The sequence below is a fragment of the Tachypleus tridentatus genome, chromosome 6 (assembly GCF_004210375.1).
Source record: "Tachypleus tridentatus isolate NWPU-2018 chromosome 6, ASM421037v1, whole genome shotgun sequence".
Classification (NCBI taxonomy): domain Eukaryota; kingdom Metazoa; phylum Arthropoda; class Merostomata; order Xiphosura; family Limulidae; genus Tachypleus; species Tachypleus tridentatus.
In genome coordinates, this window is record NC_134830.1 from 164,999,990 (window position 1) to 165,023,030 (window position 23,041).

The 23,041-nt window shown below is 35.5% G+C and overlaps 1 pseudogene across 1 annotated transcript in view; it reads left to right on the plus strand.

Annotated features, from left to right (window-relative positions):
* Positions 1–23,041, plus strand: part of LOC143254353 (solute carrier family 7 member 14-like) — a 56,865-nt pseudogene that overhangs the window by 28,887 nt on the left and 4,937 nt on the right. Inside the window, exons 2-10 of the transcript XR_013030154.1 lie at positions 3,507–3,653; positions 7,178–7,332; positions 9,315–9,545; positions 10,823–11,031; positions 11,714–11,872; positions 16,735–16,931; positions 18,162–18,286; positions 19,064–19,694; positions 20,010–20,137. The product of XR_013030154.1 is annotated as a solute carrier family 7 member 14-like (transcript). The remainder of the gene's footprint in view (positions 1–3,506; positions 3,654–7,177; positions 7,333–9,314; positions 9,546–10,822; positions 11,032–11,713; positions 11,873–16,734; positions 16,932–18,161; positions 18,287–19,063; positions 19,695–20,009; positions 20,138–23,041) is intronic.

Below are 23,041 nucleotides of genomic sequence, written 5' to 3' on the forward strand. Positions count from 1 at the left end.
AGGTCTGCAGGAACTTGTCGAAATATTAAAAATGCAAAAGAAATTTCAATGAATGTTTTTGTTGTTGTTATTTTTTTGGCCATCCTTATATATTTAGTTATTGACATAATATGTGCTTCGGCGAGTAATACTTGACCATCAACGGCTCGGCATAGCCAGGTGGGTTAAGGCGTTCGACTTGTAATCTGAGGGTCGCGGATTTAATCCCCGTCGCACCAAACATGCTCGCCCTTTCAGCCGTGGGGGCGTGATAATGGACAGTCAATCTCACTATTCATTGGTAAAAGAGTATCCCAAGAGTTGGCGGTGAGTGGTGATGACTAGCTGCCTTCCCTCTAGTCTTACACTGGAAAATTAGAGACGGCTAGTGCAGATAGCCCTCGTGTAGCTTTGCGCGAAATTGGAAAACAAACAAACGAATAAACTTTACCATCAATCAACGTTTTTAACATTAGCTCTTGTGTTACTAAACTTCTAACGTGATATAGTACCGTTAACTAAAAAGAAAACTATTCAGAGTTTTCGAACGTTATTGTACGCAATTCTAGCAAGGACGATTGCTGAAAAAAAATGTATTATCGCACGTGCTGCTATAATTCCTGGGTGAGCGATCACTAAAATTAGAAAAAACAAACAAGAAAAAACGATTCTGAGTTTTCGGTTGTTCTCACGTTTAATTCTGGCATGAGCTAATATTAGTTCTGGAACAACGTTTTGTTTCAATCTCTTCTTTAATTATTAGATATATAGATTTCCGTCTTTGAGTGGCTGTTAAAACAAGAACGGTTTGTTTTTCTGAAGCTTTCTCATGCAGGGCAGAGTGGATGAGCGTTAGCACCAGACAGCGTTTAGATCTGATTTCACTGGAGGACAAATTATCACATCCAATTTCGGTGACATCGAATATTCAAAATGCGACATTTTGTTTTAATAACACCGAAGTTATCACATTTGGTATGAGTGACATCGAATATCAAGGATAAAATTACGTCATATTCTGAATGTATAATCTTAAGTGAATACATTAGTCGCTCCTGTGTTGAACCTTCCATATTTTCTTTGTTTGAAGTGTCATAAATGTTATTTCTTCAGCATACGGCAACAGAACAGCAGTGCACTGTTTAAGACTATTAACCAATATCGAATGAAGCGTGTTCTTGTACGTACCATTTGGAACACAAGAACGTAGTTGAATGTCGAGTTCCAACAGAAGCATTCTGATGGACTGGCTTTAAGAAGGTAAATAACCAAGAGGACTAAACAGGTTCTAGTTGTAATAATATGACAAATAATAAAGTTGTACCTGTGAGAATAACAGCCTCTGGTTATGTAGTTAAAACGTAGACCATCGGTCTAGCTGTGATGCTAAAATACTGCATAACAGCTTATAATTGTGATGATGCTAAAAGGGAAAATGGCATAATCTAGCTATGCTATTAAAACCAACAGTAACAGGACCTAGCTGTACTACTAAGGACTATAATAAGAGGTTGTAGCTGTAATGTTAAGAGATAGAATACCAGGGTCTGGTTGTAGCACTAAGACAGAAAATAAAGGGTTTCACCTGTGACACAAAGATGGCGAATAGAAGGCTCTAGCTCTCCTATTAAAGCCAATAGTAACAGGACCTAGCTGTACTACTAAGGACTAGAATAAGAGACTATAACTCTGATGCTAAGACCAACAATAACTGACGCTAAGACTAACAATAGTAACTCATAGCTGTAAGGTTAAGATGAATAATAACATATTTTAGATATGGCGCTAAAAGTGAAAATAAAAGGCTCTCAGTGTGATACGCTAAGACTAAAAATAACACAGTAGAGTTGTTAAATTGGAAAATAAAAGACACGAGTTATGACTTGATAATAGATGTTATGATTGACGTGAAATAATTGACTCTAGCTTGAGGTTATAAGTAAGAATAACAAACCGTAGTTGTGATGCTAAGTTTGATAATAGGTTCTAACTGTGACTATAAGACTGAAAATAACAGGTTCTAACTGTGAGGCTAAGACTGAAAATAACAGGTTCTAACTGTGACGCTAAAATTGAAAATAACAGGTTCAACTGTGACGACAATACCGATAATATCAGTGTGTAACTGTATCGCAAAAACCTGGATTAATAGTCCTGTGAGTTCTGAATGTAAATTAGATCTTTAAGGTATGACTAAGGTAGAATCAAACCGAGCCTTATTTGAAATGTTTTCGAAATGTATCACAGTAATAAGATTTGTCAGTTTAAAAAGTTTTAAACTCAAAGTGGATGTTTTGTTACTGTTGCCAGAATTCAACTGCTCTTCTAGTCTAGTTATTTAACATTTTATTTGAATACGAAATTATATTGTATAACATTGTTGCCTTCTATTGTGGATGTTTAACCACAGTTGTTTTTGTGGTGCTGTTAGCTGTCTTTCCAGCATTCGTAACACATAGCAACAGTTTAGTAGCGCTGTAAGCAACAATTGACAACAGCTTAGTAGCACTGTTAACGACACTTAACAACCGTTTAGTAACACTGTTAATGACACTTGACAACAGTTTTGTTGTACTGTTACCGACACTTGACAACAGTTTTGTCGTATTGTTACCGACACTTGACAACAGTTTTGTTGTACTGTTACCGACACTTGACAACAATTTTGTTGTATTGTTAGCAACACTTGACAACAGTTTTGTTGCACTGTAAGCAACAATTGACAACAGCTTAGTAGCACTGTTAACGACACTTAACAACCGTTTAGTAACACTGTTAATAACACTTGACAACAGTTTTGTTGTACTGTTACCGACATTTGACAACAGTTTTGTTGTATTGTTAGCAACACTTGACAACAGTTTTGTTTGTTGTACTGTTAGCGACACTTGACAACAGTTTAGTGGTACTGTAAGCAACAATTGACAACAGCTTAGTAGCACTGTTAACGACACTTAACAACAGTTTTGTTGTACTGTTACCGACATTTGACAACAGTTTAGTAGCACTGTAAGCAACAATTGACAACAGCTTAGTAGCACTAAGGTATCTTAATAACACTTGACAACAATTCTTGTAATACTCTTTTCAGTACTTGTCAACAACTTATGTCGAACACTTATGATTTTATGAATACTTTGTGTGTACTAGTATATAAATATAATCTTGTTAGTATTGAACGGCACTTTTCACAGTGTTGTTCTTGTTGTGTGACACAAATACATACTTTGCCGGTGTTGCCTATTTGCAATTATTAACGTCACAGTTATAGTTTAATGAAAATCTTTGAGCCAGAGCTGCCATATTTCTAGATACTGTTGTTTAAACCTTTGGTAATAATATAAATAATATGTATATGACGTAAAAAAGGCTAAACAGCTTAAAATTCTCGTGCATGTTTATTTTAGATTTAAGATATTAATTAGATATAAAAACTATTACAGTGAGAAACCACGTTTCGTATTTGCAACTTGTCGTTTCTTCGTGTTTTATGAGTCTGAGCAAACCTTGATATTTTGTTCCTATAGCTGACATCGTGGATGGCTTCCGTAACTATGTTCTCTAATAGATCTGACCAAATTAAAACCAAGTTTCTTCTCATCGTGGGTAAACTGATTCGGACGAAGGACCCTTCTTCAGATATCTTGGATCCTACGGCAGACACTAAACTTAAGGTAGAAATCAATTGTCGTACTTCTTAGAACAATTCGAAATATACTCTTCAAAAAAAGAAACGCAAAAGGGATATTTTTGTAATTTTGAAGAGAAATATATGTAATAACGTTACAAGCTCAGAGTATGTGATGTTACACGTGTTAAGGCATCGGATTTTTCGCCAAAACGCATTCGTGTTCAATAAATTTGTTTGAGAGATCTGCATGTTCTGCAAGTGCAACATGTGCAAAATCCCTATAAAAATGACGGGTTCTCGGTCTCCATAGCTCAGTGTTAAGCCACCGACACGCAATACATTTACGCCAAGACTGACTGAAGCACAACGTAACAACGCCATTGGCCACTTGGAAGCAGGCGAATCTCGATCAGATGTTGCCAGAGCTGTGAATGTCCACCCAAGCACCATCACAAGGCTATGGAATCGTCACCAACAACATGGATCAACTTGTGACCGTCCACGATCTGGCAGACCTCGTGTGACCACGCCCGCACAAGATCGCTACATCCGGTTACGTCACCTTCGGAATAGGACCACCACTGCGACATCTACTGCCTCAATCATACCAGGGCTGCGTAGGATTTCCGATCAGACCGTACGCAACCGTCGACGAGATTCTTAGGTCCCATGTGCAACCCATCATAGTGAACGTCAACGATGTTTTTCAACATGACGACGCCCATCCTCACACAGCCCGACTCACCACTGTCTTCTTGAGACACCACAACATCAACGTTCTTCCCTGGCCCTCCAGATCACTAGATTTAAACCCCATCGAACATCTTTGGGACGAGTTGGACCGACGTCTGAGACGGCGACAATCTCAACCGCAGACTCTACCTCAGCTTGCAGCAGCTTTGCAGGCTGAGTGGACAGCAATTCCACAGGATGTGATTTGTCATCTCATCGCTTTTATGGGCAGGAGATGCCAAGCAGTTATTGATGCTCACGGGGGGCATATTCGTTATTGACGTTGAGTGACGATATACTTCAACTAGTGAGCGTGGACTTCGCCTTTGCAGACTCTGGATGTTCAGCAGTGAATGTGCAAAGTTTCACACATGTCATACAGAACTACCCAGAATAAACTTGTTAACAATATGTCTCAAATTTTGCCTTTTGCGTTTCTTATTTTGAAGAGTATATGTAGCGTGTGTTGTATCAATTTCTGGTCTTTGTGTCTGTCAGTATTTGCGAAACGTGAGATAAAACTACTCTTAAGGTTCCCCAGTTTGACTGTATATACAAAATTTAATGTATAGTTTAATAATTAGATTTTTTGGTACGGTAAAAATCTTCTAAAATAGACACGAACTTAAGTTTTAAGGAAAAAGTTTAAATGATTTCCATTTCTGTGTGTCGTAGTGTTTTTTTAATCATATACCAAAATTAAGATGAGAAATAGTTAGATCCAATACAAAATCAAAACGAGGATTAGTTTTCGTATCCTTAGAACTTGGTACAGTTTGTTGTTTAGGGCGTTCGAATCCCAGTTTGCAGTTCGCGAGTTCGAATCCTATTACCGAACATGTTCATCTTTGCAGCCCTGAGGAAGTTATAATGTAACCATATTTTGTTCGTAAAATAGTATCCCAAGAGTTAAGAGTGGAAGGTATTCACCTGCTTCTTTCTTGTTATTCTATCAGTTCAAAATCAGAGATAGCTAGTGCAGATAATCCATGAAATTAAAAACAAATGTATCACTATATTATAATACAAGTCATCGTAGGATACGGTTATACAATGTTTTTATTCTTCCCCCTTTAAACATGATTTTTCGAAAATATCTGTATGTGTATTGCTTGTAATTTTAACAAGAAAAACGTTACTTGAGGAAGCTGCTATATTTCTTTCGCCTTAGTTACTTATTCTCCTGCGTCGTTTATCTACGCTATCACGTATGCTTTCTCGTGGGTAAAAAATCTATGGAGAACAGAGGTTGAGCACATTATACATGTAATGGTTCTGGAGCTTTACTAAGTCATAATAGTACAGGTTGCCACTCATGTTCTGGCTAACGACAATACTTCTTGAAAATAGCTCTACAGCCCTTTATATATTTCAATATACTCTGTCGTAAGACTGTCCTGTCTAAAGCACAATCTCCTCACTGCAATCTTTCCATAAATCATCTAATGTACGAGAGTGACAACTTCTCAGCACCCACTTCAACAGAAATCAGTAGGTGTTCCATTTGTATGGAATAGCGCGAATACCTGTTTTATTCGGTAGCTTCTTCAAATATGTATTGGCTCAACAGATACGTCATATAATTAATTCACGTCACTAAAATTACTTCTTATTCTGTTTCCTGAGACATGTCGACAGAGTCTGCTACTAACCTTTGTGCCGTGTATTCTACATGTTGCAGGTCTCGTTGTGGACGGTTACGGTGCCTCCATAATCTTTTTCGTTTCAATTTGATTAACTGATAGCTTTTCGCGAGCGGCCCGGCAGGGCCAAGTGTGTTAAGGAGTTCGACTCGTAATCCGAGGGTCGCATGCTCGCCCTCCCACCCGTGGGGGCGTTATAATGTGACGATCAATCCCACTATTCGTTGGTAAAAGAGTAGCCCAAGAGTTGGCGGTGGGTGGTGATGACTAGCTGCCTTCCCTCTAGTCGTACACTGCTAAATTAGGGACGGCTAGCGCAAATAATCCTCGAGTAGCTTTGCGCAAAATTAAAAAATTCAAATTTTCGCGAGCATCATCTTACCTGCGAATACCAAAAATTCTGTTCTGACACTTTTTATTTTATTGTGACTTCATATCTGTTGTGGCTGTTACACGACTTATTAATCTACGTATTCAAAATCCTTTTAACACAGTGTTCTCAGTTCATTGTAGAACGACTGAGTGAAAGAATTCAGTAACATTTTCCACTGGTAAGTCAAAGTGATACCTTGAGCGTACAATTTTTTTCATGTTTCAATAGTAACGACTATCAAATACAAAGATAGTGTACACGTCCTGGCGAAGTATAACATTATTACTTTCCTAATATAATGCTATATTTTCAACCGAAATAGGTTATATATTTGTTCTTATGAGGTTCCAGAATTATCTAGTTTCTTTTATTCTACGGATCCAAAACAATTGCTTTTAATGGAAGGAAATTGGTACACCTGAAAAATATCACAACACTACACTAAATATTATTTATCTTAATAATTCAAATTCGGTACCAGACGCTACATATTAAGTAATATTCTGTCTTTCGGTCTTCTTATTACGGAAATAAACGATAAATTTAAAATTAAAAAAAAACAATTTGTTTTCCTCGCCTCGCATCGTATTCAAAGTAAAAATTCGTCTTGTACTTTCCTCAAATTAGCAGCGAGAATTTTAAAGTTGAGGTTCTGAAACCTGTTAAACGTTCTATTGATTTTCTCTTTAAAGTCAATGACTCCCTTGAAAAGAGTCATAACTTTACTGTTAAATATTTTATGAATGTCTTCAAGCGAAAGATATGAGTAAACTCACAAAGAAATGGTCAAGTAGGTATAAATATATAATCTTCTTTCAGAAATGTTTAACCACGTTAGATCTTACTTCCCTTGGAGTGGGAAGCTGCGTAGGAACAGGAATGTATCTAGTTTCTGGAATGGTGGCCAGAAATGTTGCTGGACCAGGGGGTCGTCCTATCATTTCTAATCGCAGCTGTGGCATCGCTTTTCTCAGGTTTGGGTTTTGTTTTAGTAACAAGTCAACTCGTACTCTCTTTGTTTGTTATGTTTATTTAAACATTTCGCTTCTTACTTTATCTCTTAAATTAAACTGAGTTATTGTAGCTGTTGTTTTCGAATATACGTGAAATTCTTTCAAAGATACCTTACAGAACTTTAGCAATAACAACACGCAGTAAGAATTTTAGTAATATTTAAACTATGTGTGTTAAAGGTATTTGAAGAACGTTTTTCTGAGAAAAGGTTCAGTTCTTCTCAAGATTAGCAAGACATGCATATTAGAACTTAAAGTTAACAGTGCACAAGAAAAACTGTTTATATGTAACCCAGATGTTGGTTAATTATATTTGTTCACAATATTATTCAATAGAACCAAATAAAGACATTCCGCCAAAATTAACATATCAGTTCGATACTTAGCGTTTCTATTTTTTCACTAAGGACACGTAAAAATAAAAGCTTCAATAAATTCTAGGGGCACTCAGTAGAGGGCACGTCTAAGCCACTAGAGGGGCACTCGGTAGAGGGCATGTCTAGACCACTAGAAGGGTACTCGTTAGAGGGCATGTCAAGGTCACGCATCGTTGATTACGTTCAGCTCTCAGAAAATAATAGGAAAATGTGTCAACGTGACCGTCTTTGTCAATGGACACGGACCATTCTTTGCAGGACAGTGAAAAATAATATTCTACATAGGTCTACTGAGTTTTATCAAAATCCAACCATTTTTGATGGAGTTATAGAGGAAAAATCGGTCCCCATGTTAACATATAGGATTGTTTTTCTTTTCGTGACCTTGCTGTGACTTTGACTCTCCAAAATATATTCACTTCTAAGTTGGGTCATAGTCCAACTATATGTCAGTTCTCGTGCAGATTCATTCAACCATGGCTCGGCAAGGCCACGTGGTTAAGGCGCTCGACTCGTAATCCGAGGGTCGCGAGTTCGAATCCCCATCATACCAAACATGATCGCCCTTTCAGCCGTGGGAGCATTGTATTGTGACGGTCAATCGAACTATTCATTGGTAAAAGATTAGGCCAACAGTTGGCGGTGAACGGTGAATATTGATGACTAGCTGCCTTCCCTCTAGTCTGCATTCCCTTTGCTAAATTAGGGACGCCTAGCCCAGATAGCCGTCAAAAATAATTGATAACAGAACAAACATTCGGCCGTTTGCTAGAAACCTTGTTGAGAAACACGTGAATAAACACATACAAAGAGTTGAAAACATAACCCTCAGTAGCGGAGGTAATAAAAGTGGTTCTATGATAATTAGTTTTAACATGATTCATACAAAACACTTTCGTTATTTGAAAATGAAATTAAATCCCTGCTCTCCACTACCACTGAATGTTTTGTTTGTCCTTGCGTGGAAATGTGACGCTGTGTTTAATTTGAAACTGTTGAAAACATTTGACATAAGTTTCCACATATCAGCTATCTTACTCAATGATGGAATTTTAAATGTGTAAAAGATTCATTTAAACATTCAGAAGTGGTAGATAAATTTAAGTTATGTACCATGAAAAAGCTTTAATCTGATGGAAACAACATTTTGCTAGAGTATAGTAAAGTATATTTTCCCAAATAAAAATTGTTAAGAACGAATATTATCAAAGTTGGGCATGAATTTATTAAAATGTTTCAATCCACTAAAGGTTCTGATATTATTGAGTGCGTCAGTCTATTATTGAGTGCGTCAGGATATTCAGTGGAAATAGAAACTGCCACAGGCGTAATCCTCATTACACTTTATGATCTGTTAATTTTATTCCTGTAGAACTTGGATTATTACTGGAGTAATATTACTACTGTAAAAAATCTTGGACGGTTGGTTGAGTTGAAGCACAAACATATTCACGAGTAAAAGTGAATGATTTATTAACAAAAGAACATTAACGATTAAGATTACAATAGATTTTGGTATGCGTTTTTTGTTGTGTGTTTTGTTTTACATGACTTATCTCTTCTTAGGCGTATGTTATGCTGAGTTCGGTGTTAGAGTCCCTCATACTACGGGCTCAGCCTATATGTATAGCTACGTCACCGTTGGAGAATTCATCGCCTTCATCATTGGTTGGAACATGATATTAGAATATCTCATTGGAACAGCTGCTGGAGCATGCGCAATTAGTGCATGCATAAACGCCTTGTGTGGTGGCGCTGTTAGTGACGTCATTCGAAAAACATTGGGAACAATATTGGGTAATAACTAATCACAAAACTTATTCCTTACGGCATGCAAAATGTACTTAGTTTTAGTAAAACTATGTTATTTTATGTATACTTTAAGTTGATTAATTTGAAACTATGGGACCAAAAAAAGATCAGTGAATGTATAGTAGTTAATATGTAATGCGTATAACTCTGACAAAGATCAACTTTAAGTTTACAATACATGCTAAACAACGAAACTTTCAATAATTATTGATAAAAACTTAGAAACTATTTTTCCCTGAAATTTATCAAGAAAATGTTCAAACTAAAGAATGGAAAAACTCAGAGTTGAGCACACTTCGTATCTTCTGGTGCTATTCTTTCTTGGGTCCGGCATGGCCAAGCGTGTTAAGGCGTGCCACTCGTAATCTGAGGATCGCGGGTTCGCATCCCCGTCGCGCCAAACATGCTCGCCCTTTTAGCCGTGGGGCGTTACAATGTGACGATCAATCCCACTATTCGTTGGTAAAAGAGTAGCCCAAGAGTTGGCGGTGGGTGGTGATGACTAGTTGCCTTCCCACCAGTCTTACACTGCTAAATTAAGGACGGCTAGCGCAGATAGCGCTCGAGTAGCTTTGCGCGAAATTAAAACAAAACTCTTTATCTTATCTCTTAGCTACACCTACATATTTATTATCAATGTTGTAGTGCAAGTAGAATTATTTAGGAGCAAGCCAGTACAATCACTTGTATAATGTCGTTCTTAGACGTAAACTAGTACAATCACATAACATTCTTAGGCGCACACCATTACAGTCACGTGCCTCCTACCAACAATACTTTTAAAGAAATATATCAGTTCAGTCACGTGACTGCTACTAGAAACGAAGGTGAAGTGAACCACACAATTACTACCAGGAATTATTTCTCTTAAGAAAGAAAGTAGAATAACTTAGTTGCAATTAGCAATGGCGTTCCAATGCGTAAAATTAAACAGTTACTAGCTATTTGCTACCGAGTTTTTTACAAGTAAAAAAAATTACCAGCCACGTGATTACTGCCGGAAGTAAGTTCCTCAAAATGTAAGGTAACCGAATTATCATCACATATGTACGAACATCGTATCAAGAAGACATAGAAACAATGTTTTTTAACAACTTTGTATTTAGTGTCAAACTTAGATCTATTTTTTTATCATTTAGGTATAAATGAACGGGAGTTCTTGTATTTAGAATGGATAAGTAAACTTTGAAAAGAAAAAAAAAAACCCTTCCCTCTGAGTCACTTTGAAGTGACATTGGTCTGCGCTTACATTTCTGCCCTAGATCACACTCCGGACGTGATGGCGGCCATCATAACCCTTCTGATGACAGCGCTTCTAGTGGCAGGGGTTAAAAAATCTCTTCTACTCAATAATATCTTGAACGCCTTGAGCCTCTCAGTATGGGTTTTCATAATGGGCGCGGGAGTTTTTTACATCGACCCAAATAACTGGACCGAACATGGGGGAATTTTACCGTATGGTTGGACAGGGGTGAGTTTTGTGCTTGTCTTTATTGTACCCGATATTTTAATTTTTAATTTTTTTTTCAGTTCATTAATACGCAAAAACATTGGTGTTATAAAAAACGTATTAATTTGCCAAAAATACGTAAAACGATAGATGTTGAACGTGTAACACTGGATGATTAATTTAGTTCGTAAACTTTTTAGAAGTATTTAGTTCATCTTTTTTGAAGTGCCCCAGTGGTATGTCTGCGAACTCACTCCTCTTAGGAATCGGGTTTAGATACCCGTGGTGGGCAGAGCACAGACAGCCCATTGTGTAGCTTTGAACTTAATTAATTCTACACCAACAACCATCTTCTATAACTTTCCATTCCACTAAGTTTCTTTGTATAGAAAGACGTTATTGCTTGATAAGTACTAAATAACAACGACAAATATATATTTAATAGTATTATACATATTGTGCTGTTATATACTGTACGAAATATGGGAAAGATTATATTTATTATTCAAATAAAATAATAATTTTAGCAGTCAAGTCCTGAGATTCTTTGGTTTTACGAGATAAATAATAATAAAATTGATTTCATTTGATTAAGCGACACCTTTCACTCGTATGGATTAACCATAATTAAAATACTTTTAAGAATTATTGTGTGTACAAAACTACGTAAATATTTACATTGCTGATCAGTTAATCACTCCAGGTGTTGTCTGGTGCTGCTACGTGTTTCTACGCCTTCATCGGGTTTGACATCATTGCAACTACAGGAGAGGAGGCCAAAAACCCAAAACGGTCCATTCCTTTAGCCATCATCACCAGTTTGGTCATAGTACTGACCGCCTACGTTACGTCTAGCATGATTGTAAGTACACGTGACATTTTAATATGTAAAGAATGTACTTCGGTAACCTACTTGACGACTCGTTGTGTATCCAAGGTATATTAAAAGGGCGTTGCTGTGGCCATTCTACTGCCTTTGTATGATGGCGAAGCTGATATAGCTTGACGTTTCGGATAAATTCCCATAAAAAAAAGAAACTTTTTCACTAATACAAAAAAGGGAAAATTAACCAAGTAATTCAATAAATGTTTCACCATGTCATGTTTCACCTTGTCATGTTTCACCATGTCATGTTTCATCATGTATGTCATGTTTCACCATGACATGTTTCATCTTGCCATGTTTCACCATGTCATGTTTCATCATGTATGTCATGTTTCACCATGTCATGTTTCACCTTGTCATCTATTAAGGTTTATAAAAAAAATACATTTTTTTTTTAAAGTAAACCTAACTCTGTGTAAGGAAGCTTCACTAGCTCATTGTAATATAAAACTAACGCTTCATTAGAGTATTAAATTAATACTGTTTAAGGAAGTTTCGTTACGTTATCAGTGTATCAAATTAACACTGTTTAAGGAAGTTTCGTTATGTTATTAATGTATAAATTAATACTGTTTAAATAAGTTTCGTTATGTTATTAGTGTATCAAATTAACACTGTTTAAAGAAGTTTTGTTATGTTATTAGAGTATCAAATTAATACTATTTAAGAAAGTTTCGTTATGTTATTAGTGTATCAAATTAACACTGTTTAAAGAAGTTTTGTTATGTTATTAGAGTATCAAATTAATACTATTTAAGAAAGTTTCGTTATGTTATTAGTGTATCAAATTAACACTGTTTAAAGAAGTTTTGTTATGTTATTAATGTATAAATTAATACTGTTTAAAGAAGTTTCGTTATGTTATTAGTGTATCAAATTAACACTGTTTAAAGAAGTTTTGTTATGTTATTAGAGTATCAAATTAATACTATTTAAGAAAGTTTCGTTATGTTATTAGTGTATCAAATTAACACTGTTTAAAGAAGTTTCGTTATGTTATTAGTGTATCAAATTAACACTGTTTAAAGAAGTTTTGTTATGTTATTAGAGTATCAAATTAATACTATTTAAGAAAGTTTCGTTATGTTATTAGTGTATCAAATTAACACTGTTTAAAGAAGTTTTGTTATGTTATTAGAGTATCAAATTAATACTATTTAAGAAAGTTTCGTTATGTTATTAGTGTATCAAATTAACACTGTTTAAAGAAGTTTTGTTATGTTATTAATGTATAAATTAATACTGTTTAAAGAAGTTTCGTTATGTTATTAGTGTATCAAATTAACACTGTTTAAAGAAGTTTTGTTATGTTATTAGAGTATCAAATTAATACTATTTAAGAAAGTTTCGTTATGTTATTAGTGTATCAAATTAACACTGTTTAAAGAAGTTTCGTTATGTTATTAGTGTATCAAATTAACACTGTTTAAAGAAGTTTTGTTATGTTATTAGAGTATCAAATTAATACTATTTAAGAAAGTTTCGTTATGTTATTAGTGTATCAAATTAATACTGTTTAAAGAAGTTTTGTTATGTTATTAGAGTATCAAATTAATACTATTTAAGAAAGTTTCGTTATGTTATTAGTGTATCAAATTAACACTGTTTAAAGAAGTTTTGTTATGTTATTAATGTATAAATTAATACTGTTTAAAGAAGTTTCGTTATGTTAGTAGTGTATCAAATTAACACTGTTTAAAGAAGTTTTGTTATGTTATTAGAGTATAAAATTAATACTATTTAAGAAAGTTTCGTTATGTTATTAGTGTATCAAATTAACACTGTTTAAAGAAGTTTCGTTATGTTATTAGTGTATCAAATTAACACTGTTTAAAGAAGTTTTGTTATGTTATTAGAGTATCAAATTAATACTATTTAAGAAAGTTTCGTTATGTTATTAGTGTATCAAATTAACACTGTTTAAAGAAGTTTCGTTATGTTATTAATGTATAAATTAATACTGTTTAAAGAAGTTTCGTTATGTTATTAGTGTATCAAATTAACACTGTTTAAAGAAGTTTTGTTATGTTATTAGAGTATCAAATTAATACTATTTAAGAAAGTTTCGTTATGTTATTAGTGTATCAAATTAACACTGTTTAAAGAAGTTTTCTTATGTTATTAGAGTATAAAATTAATACTATTTAAGAAAGTTTCGTTATGTTATTAGTGTATCAAATTAACACTGTTTAAAGAAGTTTTGTTATGTTATTAGAGTATCAAATTAATACTGTTTAAAGAAGTTTTGTTATGTTATTAGTGTATCAAATTAACACTATTTAAGAAAGTTTCGTTAATTTATTAGAGGCAGTGTTTAGATAAACTGCTTAAAATTAACGAGAATTTTTTAAGTAATGAGGACTTGAAGAATTTATTTTTGAGATATTTTGGTAAGACAGATAAAACATAGTAGCGTTGAATACATTACAATTTTCCTAGCCATTTTTCTAATAACGCACTCTGTAGGTTGCAGGATCAGATATGTCTCCTTTGATTTCAGCCATAGGAACGTTGTAAGTTAAAGTGTAAGTTATAAATAGTAGCTCACCCATTATTTGGTGGTAAATGAGCAGTCCGCGAGCTGACTGACGGTGGGTGGTGTTCACAAGCTGCCTTCTCTGTACTCTATCACTTCAACTTTAGGGACTGCCAGCGCTGATAACTCACGAATCATAGTTTTACATGAATTTCAACATAAGCAAACTACACGTTTAGCTACAGTTAAGTTTATAAAAAAAAATGTTTTTTTATGATGTATAAAATGTTACGTTGTGCATTGAAGACGAGAGAGAAAAATCTTATGACAATATATTTGAAAGACAACGTAATCAACGAGAATATAAAGGGGAATATAACAAACTGGGCTTCTGAAAATTAGAACATGTCACTGAGCTCAAGTTTGCACAGTGTTCCTCCCACGAGTATCAAACGTGGAATGTCAGTGTTATGAGCTCTCACTTTTAGCGCTGAACATTCAGGGGGACAACTGAAGAGTATACGAGCTTCAAGGGAAACTAAATTTCAGGAAACAAACCTAAAATACACAGGTTAATTTCTGAATAGTCTACAACAAATCGTGAGGAGGTAAACCCACGTTTGTTTGTATAAATGGTTCTAGACCGGATCTCTCTGATGTTTGCACTTTCACAAACGTCTATCTTAAATTTATTATTACATGTATTTAAACTAAGGGAGGGTCGTATCAGCAACTGGGGGCACCTCACTTAACATGTTAATCGTGACCACAGAATTCAGTGCTGGAATTAGCGATTTTTATCGACAGTTATACACAATTCTCTGTTGCTCATTCAGTGGGGCACTTCGTTACAGGACAGAAATTGAGACATGTGCCCCCAGTTTTGCCGCCAATGGCCTTACAACGATGTGCACGTAAAAGATAGACTAAGCATAGGAGTGAGCGTCACCTACAGACTAGATGAGAGTCGAAATGAATTAACCAACGTTAGACGTGTGGGAGACTTTATAAACCCATTAACTGATAAGATGTCTAGCTGTTTGTTTCCCACACCGCAAATATCAGTTGGAAATTGCTCGAAGAGGAAGTCACCGAAGTCGCATTAGCTTGCTTATATGGTTAGGTTTAGCAAGCTGGAAATTGACCACGAGGTTTGATTTTCAAACGTATGATCATCCACAGGGGGAAAAAAGAAATTGTTTTCTTAATGTCTTTACTGTTATCATCTGTTTTGGGATTTAAACATATATTTACATTAGTTTTAGCCACCAGGGTGAAACGAAAAAAAAAAAAAAAGCAGTTGTATTTAACTGATTATTTAGCACGAAAACAACAGTAAATTAATAAATTTACTTTACGAACATGTAAAATGGTTATTTTACATTTAATGTTTTTTACTCCATGTCATAGCTATTTTACACACCTCGAAAGTTCTGTAACCACAACTGTTGTGTAGAATAATTCAGTATTTCCACAATTATTCAGAACAGTGCAGTAAGTCTTTGAGAAAATACGGTATGTCCGCCATTGTTGTTATTGATCTTGTGACTCTGTGTGAAAATACACTGTACTCGCCATTGTTGTCGTCGGTTTAATAGAATCTGTGTGGAATTGCGGCATACTCCCTATTAGTGTTGTTGAGTTAGTAAATTTGTGTGGAATTGCGGCACACCTACGATTACTGTTGTTGGTTCTGTGACTGTGTGTGAAGATACGGTGTGCCCACCATTATTGTTGTTGGTTTTGTGACTTTGTGTGAATATACGGTGTAGCCCCATTGTCTTTGTTGTTTCAATAACTCTACGTAAAAATACGGTCTACGAGCCATTATTGTTGTTGATGTAATAAATCTGAATGAATGCACAGTGTACCCGCCATTGTTGACGTCGATTCAATAATTTTATGTGAATATACGGTATATCCGCCATTATTGTTGTTGATTAAATACTCTTTGCACAAATACAACGTACCCACTATTATTATTGTTAGTTCTCTGATTTTGTGTAAATATATGGAGTACCCCTATTATTGTTGTTGTTTCAATAACAATGTGTGATTATTGCACGATATATCCGTTATTATTGTTGTTGATTTTATAAATTTGTGTGAAAATACGGTATAGCCGCCATTACTGTTGGTGGTTAAAAAACTGTGTGAGAATGTGGTGTATCCGCTTTAATATTGTTGGTTTAAAAACATCTGTGTATCCACCACTACTGTAGGTTGTGCAGTGATCGAGTAATATATAAGATTCTCACGACATTTTCGAAGGTGTTACGCGTCATTTCACTCTTTGTGTTAAATGTCTGTGGTTGTTACAAAAAAAAACAACAACAAACAATATTTTGTTTCAATTTCCTAGATCACACTAGCTGTTCCCTACGACCAGGTGAACCCCGAGTCTGCTCTGGTGGAAATATTCGAACAGAGAGGAGCACCAAAGTCTAAATTCATTGTAGCTATTGGCGCCCTGGCTGGGTTGATCGTTAGCATGTTCGGATCTATGTTTCCAATGCCTCGAATAGTATACGCCATGGCTAAAGACGGGCTTATTTTCAGGTTAGTCTCTTATATAGCCAGCCTATACGGATGTGTTCGTTAATACATGCAGTCTTTAGCTCTCAGGATGATAAACTGAACACGATTTATTTTGTGGGTTTGAGTTTGTGTTCACTGTATCTCAACTAATACAAGTTCACTCACAAAAGGACATGTGTTTGAGATTGTTTTCACTGTATCTCAACGCATGTCCTTTTGTGAGTGAACTTGTGTTTGAGTTTGTTTTCACTGCAAGTAAGTTAATAACCTGAACTAATCTGCCAAAAAATGTATCTCAGAATGACTGGTATGGGTATTAAGACTTTTACTGATAAGAAAAAAACAACGTTTCGACCTGTATCTCAGAATGACTGGTATGGGTATTGACACTTTTACTGATAAGGAAAAAACAACGTTTCGACCTGTATCTCAGGACGGCTGGTATGGGTATTAACACTTTTATTGATAAGCAGAGAAAAACGTTTCGACCTTCCTGAGTCATCTGCAGGTTAACAAAGAGAACCTTGTTCTCTGCTTATCAATAAAAGTGTTAATACCCATACCAGCCGTTCTGAGATACATTTTTATTTCAAGTGGGTTTCTCGTCATCAAGAATAATTTGGCCTAAAAATATTCCTCCCTGAGTTCACCGTGGAATTAATTTTGTGAACTTGAGTTTGGTTGTTTGTTTGTTTTTTTCACCGAATATAAAATAAAAATGTTCTTCTCTGAGTTATTCATAGACTTAATTCTTTACTGGTCTTCAATTACTATCAAACTTTTAAATTTCGTCTGCAACGAATGCATTCACGTATAAATTATTGACGAACCAGACCTTTCTTAAGACTTTGTTACACGAATAGTTTCGAAACAAGTTTCGATCTGGAGGTGTTTTCAAAGAAAGCCCCGTGTTTGCGTGCGTGTCTTTCCAAATAATATTGTGTGTGCATAATTCTGAGTAACAAGTGCGCATATATATACATGTATTATTATTGCATGAAGACTAGAGTATTTGTAAATGCGTATATGTTTGTGTGCGTATACAGTATATGCTCATATATAATGTTTGTATGACAATATTTTCAATCAAAAGAATTTGACTTTCGTGAGAATTCTGCAAACCATTGTAAATAATTATCTATATTGTAGTTTTCTTACATTTTTTTTCCTTTCTAAATTTTCTTGGATAAAATAATCAATGTATGTGAGCAAATAATTAGATTTTTTTTTTTTTTTTATAATCATATCAAGGTCACTTTCTCGCGTATGGCCTTACACGGGAACACCCGCTGCTGCAACATGTGTCCTAGGTGGCGCCACTACAGTCGTTGCTTTTATTATAAGTTTGGACGTGCTGGTAGAGATGATGTCAATTGGTAAGGGAAACTAAAAGAAAATCAATAATTTTTCCTTGTTATTAAAACTTTCCACTTTTATTTAACCCTTTCTATCTTTTATTCTCGTTTTTACCCTCTACTCTTATGTCACTGGCTCGGCATGGCCAGGTGGTTAAGGCACCTCGACTCGTAATCCGAGGGTCGCGGGTTCGAATCCCCGTCACACCAAACATGCTTGACCTTTCAGCTGTGGGGGCGTTATAATGTTACGGTCAATCCCACTATTCGTTGATAAAAGAGCAGCCTAAGAGTTGGCGGTGGATGATGATGACTAGCTGCCTTCCCTCTAGTCTTACACTGCTAAATCAGGAAGAGCTAGCGCAGATAACCCTCTTGTATCTTTGCGCGAAATTTAAAACAAACCAAATCTTATGTCACTTACTTTTCATTTTATGGATACTGTAAGTATTGTACTGTATTTCCTAATTTAGGTTTATCAGACATTAAACTACATTAATTGATATATTGTTGCAAAAGTTTTGACATTGATTATATATAAACATGGATTACACAGAACGATGTAAAAGTCGTAGATTTCCATGGTTTTTCTATGTCCTTTCGGTCAGGCTGCGCTTTACTTCGACAAGTTCTTGCAAGATTAATGACCTCTTAACCGAGTATTGCAACATAATAAAAAAAAAAAAAAGACATGGTCATTGAGACCCAAAGATAACTTAGAAAAATCAGAGTAAGAGTGGGAGGTTTTGCAACGCCCTGTATATAAACTTACAATTATTTTTTACTGTCTGTTTGTAGGAACCCTCATGGCCTACACTCTGGTATCCACGTGTGTTCTTATTTTGCGATACCAACCACAGAACACTACTTTGGTGGAGCTTCTCCCAGAATCCATCAGATCTGCTTGTCCCACACCCTGTAAGGAGGTGGAAATGCCCATTGACAGCTCAAGAACAACCATTCACGCAAAAAGGACTAATCGAGTGGATTCTTCCGACAGCGAGGATTCCCTATCAGCTTCAAACGGCATCGGCTATTTGGACAAAGTCCAAGTCTCTCAGAAACCCGAAGATCTCGATCTCCTGGTGCCAAATGGTTGTACAGGAAGCTCTGTTTATGGAACAGTTCACCAGAAATCCCTCTCAAAATCCAGAATTCCCGATACTTTCCAGAAACTCTTTGATAAAATCACGACACGTCTTTTTCCTTACAAATGGGCTGCCTATAAACCTGCGTCAGAGATTTCAGGGCAGTTTGTGATGAAGATAGTTGGGTTGTTGTATCTTCTGATAATCACCTTTGATTTGCTAGTTGTTTGTGCGATGCCGGCCTTGGAGAACAGAGATGCAACAGCACTGTCGTTTCTTCTTCTGTGCCTTTTGGGAATTGTTCTTTGTCTGGTCGTAATCAGCCTTCAACCACAGACAAGGTACCCTGTAACAATAATATTATATTTCCTTTAACTGGAAAGCAAAAATATTTCGTTTAGTTTTTAAAAACGAAAGTAGCGACTTTGAAAACAAAGTACTTGGAAAGTGCTGTCAAAGCTTGCGCATCATAGTTTGCTAATTAGGCTACAGTGTACCATAACTGGAAAACCGCAACATATAAATAACAGTTTCAAGATTAGTTTTAACAATTTAAACTTTTGTTTATAGGTTTCTGAGCGATGAGTATTCTTTAAGGATATTTTAAAGTCCATTCTTAAAATTATCGACACAATGTCATTTTTCTTTTATTTTAGGTGCGATCTCAAGTTTAAAGCACCTGGAGTGCCACTTGTTCCAGCAGTTGCTGTTATAGTCAACATTTATTTAATAATGAAACTATCTGTTCTCACGCTGATTCGGTTCACAGTTTGGATGGTGCTAGGTGAGTGTATTTATAAACGGTGCACAAACATTGGATAAAGTATAGATTTCAACTAATTCAATGGGCCAATGATTTTGAAATCTCTCATTTCTGTTAAAAGTTTTAAAAACTTGAGACGGGTGGTATGTTTTTTATGGTCACTTTTCTCCACTTGTTGGATTGGTGTTCAATGAGCATCTGTTAAAATAAAGTGGAGATTCAAACAGTGCACAGATTGTGGTCCAGATATTTGTTGTTGTTTTTTTTAATTTAGCACAAAGCTACACAGTGGGCTATCTGTGCTCTGCCCACCACGGGTATCGAAACCCGGATTTTAGCGTCGTAAGTCCGCAGACATACCGCTGAGCCACTGGGGGGGGGCTCTGATATTTGTAAGCTATTGTTTAAACAGTATCTACTACATTACTGTAAAGCATAACATTTCTTAATCAGCAACAAAACGACTCCTGAAACTGATACTGTATCACTTGCACACAACTTTCTCTCTCCCAAATATTACTGTGCCAGCTGAAACAATAAGACCTTATTCCGTTAAATATCTATTTGAAACACAAATATTTATGACCAGACTGTTGCTAATTATTATACAGAATGAAATGTGAACAGTTTGGTATTGAGAGAGCCATTTCCGGTGAAGAAAAATTATTTTTAAACCACCAATCAAAGAGTTCTGTTTCCAATACATTAATTATACAGCACACTCTAATCCTAAATAGTAGTGTTTAGTGTTAGTGGCTATATGCTCTGATCAGTATGGTGTTTACTTAAAGTAATGAACATATTATTTTGAGATAAAATATGAAGACATAAATTTAAATTAACTGCAAATGCATTACATTTTTAGAATAATTACAAAGTTTTCTACAATCTTTCAATCGAAACCAAAATTCTATGACCACTTGTTTGAAACATTAATGTTCTCAAATTTAGGCTTTTTTATCTCGTTCAAGCCAACCAGACTTTTAAATCTATTTCTCCTTCTCTACAGCATAAACAACAGTTTGTTTACAAATGTTTATACATTTCAAAACCATTTAGATTAATTTGGATTTCTGGACCACCCAGTATAACAATAAATAGATGCTACTGACCGTTTCATCTGGTCTCTTATCGAGTAGGTGATAGCTGTTGAGTGTTATTTCTAGTCTATCAGTTCAAAATTAGCAGCAGTTAGTTGCAAACGTCAGAAAATTGTCTTATTTAATTTTTTACACTCACATTTTTAATAAGGTTTTACTTTTTAGTATATTTACAAATTATCTTACAACTTCCATTGCAGCCCCCTAGTGGTACAGTTGTACATCCGCGAACTTAAACAGCTGAATTACGCCAGGGCTACAGTCTACCATTATATGTAGCTTTGTGCGCAACTGCAAACAAACAAATAAAACATCCATTCAACGAAAACGTGACCAGTCTTGTGAGAATCTCTTGAGACTTGAACGATCACAGACAGGTTTTAATAATTCCTCTCGTTAGATGCAACAGCAGGTGGAGCTGTAAGAATTACCCTGAAAGCGTTGCACACATTAATATTTATTGTTGCTAAATCATTTTTTGTAAATAAAGTAGAGGGCTCTAATATCCTCAAATATCTGTAGAATAATTGTAGGTAATGTTCAACTGTTAAATCAATGGTATTGACATTAGGCTTAGATCAGATGGCTCTGGATAGTGCTGCGGTTCCTTTGCTATATTATTTTAAGCAATTTAATTAAAACATGGTCTCTACAATTTAAAAAAAATAGTTTAAATTACTGTTGTGCAGAAATAATTGGTTTATCGTGATGTTCCTAACTAGTTTTTTCCGTCTGAAATGAGTATTTAAAAAAGTGGAATGGAATGTTTTAATGAAATGTTTTAGGGGGTCAACTTAACATACTTGCTAATAATGATATGTATTACATTAAATGGGAAAGGTGAGGAAAATGTGTTTCTTCTTCTTAATGTGTTAGGCTCCTACCTGCTCCAGTTTTTCTGGAACTATTAATAATTATTCACCCAATACTATAACACTTATAATACGAAACCATTTTCTCTATATTCAAGAAGGGTTTCCAACATGTCATTGTCTGAATTACCTCATAGTAGTGCTGTGGATTTATATGCTGACTAGATGTGTTTGTATAATACACCATACATTAAGCTACTGAAGAAATTTGAAATTCGCATAGTGTTAGTTTATCCGGTAATGACCGAGCTTCAGAATGGGCTGTACTATCCGGTATAGATATCCTTCAGTATCGTTAGTCCTACCAATTTCAGGTATCATACCACCCTGACACATCCAGTTTTATATACCTACTTGATGTTAGAAAGATAATTGGGAATTATACTGAAAAATAACTTCGAATTAGTCCACATACTACATTGACGTCGTAAATATGATGTATACGTTCTTTTGTTTATTTTGAATTTCGCACAAAGCTTCTCGAGGGCTATCTGTGCTAGCCGTCCCTAATTTAGTAGTGTAAGACTAGAGGGAAGGCAGCTAGTCATCACTACCCACCGCCAACTCTTGGGCTACTCTTTTACCAACGAATAGTGGGATTGACCGTCACATTATAATGCCCTCACGGCTGAAAGGGCGAGCATGTTTAGCGCAACGGGGATGCGAACCCACGACCCTCAGATTACGATTCGCACGCCTTAAAACGCTTGGCCAACATGTTCTTTTAACCAGTTGCAAAGACTTTGCAACGTAACACAGTTCGAGCTTCTCAAAACGGGAGCCACAAGGGGCAAAAAAATGACATTTGATTCAGTTGCAGCAACCGAAATTGCGCCCCTTTGTCTTACCCTTTCAGAAATACAAAATAGTCTGTGGTTTCGTTGACGATAATCAAGGAAATATTATTTTCGTCAATATCCACCATCATTTTTTTGGGAACCCCTTCGACGTCC